The sequence below is a fragment of the Carassius auratus genome, unplaced genomic scaffold, assembly GCF_003368295.1.
Source record: "Carassius auratus strain Wakin unplaced genomic scaffold, ASM336829v1 scaf_tig00215941, whole genome shotgun sequence".
Classification (NCBI taxonomy): Eukaryota; Metazoa; Chordata; class Actinopteri; order Cypriniformes; family Cyprinidae; genus Carassius; species Carassius auratus.
This window is the reverse complement of record NW_020528321.1, coordinates 74,960-76,745: the sequence shown is the minus strand read 5'-3', so window position 1 is coordinate 76,745 and position 1,786 is coordinate 74,960. Positions and strand designations below refer to the sequence as shown.

Sequence of the window (1,786 nt, the reverse complement as noted above, 5' to 3'; positions counted from 1 at the left end):
GGAGTGGTAGTATTGAAGGACAGATGGAATGAGACTGCGAGGGAGGTACACTCTGTAGTGGACTTGGTCTTTTGTTAGGTAAGTCTTGTGATAAAGTTTGTCTTCGACTACCTCATACTTGTCTTTCCATGTGCTGTTGTCTTGTGCCAAGGCTTTGAGCAATTTTACGATTTCAGAATCCTTGTGTTGCTCTTCCCAGATGGTTGCAGCAGTGACTGGCAATTCATCAGTGTCCGTCTGGCTGGAGTATAGGTTACATCCTGGTATGCTGGGAACTCTAGAAAGAGCATCAGGTGCCACATTAAGTTTCCCTTTCCTGTATTCAATGATGAAATCGAACTTTTGCAACCTTAAGGCCCATCTGACGAGGCGACTGGTGGACTTTGGGGAGCTCATAACCCACTGGAGAGCCATGTGGTCTGTAACTACGGTGAACATGCGATACTCCAAGTAATGACTGCCACTTTTCAAGTGCCCATATGACCGCAAGACACTCTTTCTCTGTTGCGGTGTAATTTCTTTCAGCCTTATTCAGTGCTCTACTTGCATAAGCAATAACTACTTCCATTCCCTGGTCCTTCCTTTGTGTTAGCACCGCTCCAAGACCTGTGTCGCTGGCATCAGTGTGCACCATGAAGGGTAACTGGAGGTTTGGATGGCTCAGGATGGGAGGTGAAGTAAGGTGAGTTTTTAATTGTTCAAAGGCTTCTTGACATTGTGGTGTCCAGTGAAACGAGTGCCCTTTTTTCTTTAGCGCATTTATGGGTTCAGCAATTTGAGAAAAATTAGGAACAAAGCGGTGGTACCAACCGGCTAGTCCCAGGAAGCGCTGGACCTCTTTGATGTCTCGTGGCACAGGGTAAGATTTGATGGCCTCAACTTTGCTTGCGTCTGCAGTAATACCATTTATGCTAACAACATGACCCAAGAATGTAATCTCCTTAAGGCAAAACTTGCTCTTTTTCAGGTTGATAGTCAGTCCAGCCTCCTGAAGCTTAAGAAGGACTGATTGGAGATCGTTGAAGTGCTGAGCCACTGATGGTGAATAGATGATAATATCGTCAATGTAGACAAAGCATATTTTTCCTCTGAATTTTCCCAGTACAGTCTCCATTAGCCTCTGGAATGTGGCGGGGGCATTTTTCAGACCAAAAGGCATTACATTAAAGTGGTACAGTCCTGAAGGTGTAATAAATGCAGTTTTATGCTTACTTTGGGCTTCCATGGCCACCTGCCAGTAGCCACTATTTAGGTCGATGGTTGTGAAGATTGCTGAACCGGAGAGTGATTCGAGTATCTCAGTTATATTTGGAATTGGGTAAGCATCGTTCTCAGTTACTGCATTTAGTTTTCGGTAATCAACACAAAATCTAAGGCTGCCATCTTTTTTGGGGACCAACACGACAGGTGATGCCCAGCCAGAGTGTGATGGTTCCACAATTCCTGCTTTCACCATTTCTTCCAGCTGCTCTTTTACAAAAAACTGCTTGGCAGGTGACATGCGGTAAGGACGCTGTTTGATAGGGACCTGATGGTTAGTATAAATACAGTGTTTCAGAACATCAGTACGTCCAGGTTGTACAACACACACTTGGGTATTGGTCTCTAAGATGGTCTTTAACTTTTGTTTGTCAAGGGGAGATAGATGTGCTTCACTTACTGCTGTGTCGATTAGCGTTTGTACATTTGCTTCAACAGATGCCGCTATGAGTGCAGGTTGGGGTGGAGGAATAGAACTTAATAGTGAGAGGGATGGGTTAAGTGTCCACGGAATCTGCTCTGGTTG

General features: G+C 44.8%; 1 long non-coding RNA gene across 1 annotated transcript; it reads left to right on the top strand.

Moving 5' to 3' along the window:
• The first annotated feature begins 597 nt into the window (after window positions 1–597).
• LOC113096478 (uncharacterized) lies at window positions 598–1,087 on the top strand. The gene is made up of 3 exons (XR_003288516.1): window positions 598–682; window positions 755–859; window positions 968–1,087. It is a non-coding gene; the product is annotated as an uncharacterized LOC113096478 (long non-coding RNA).
• The last annotated feature ends 699 nt before the right edge of the window (window positions 1,088–1,786 follow it).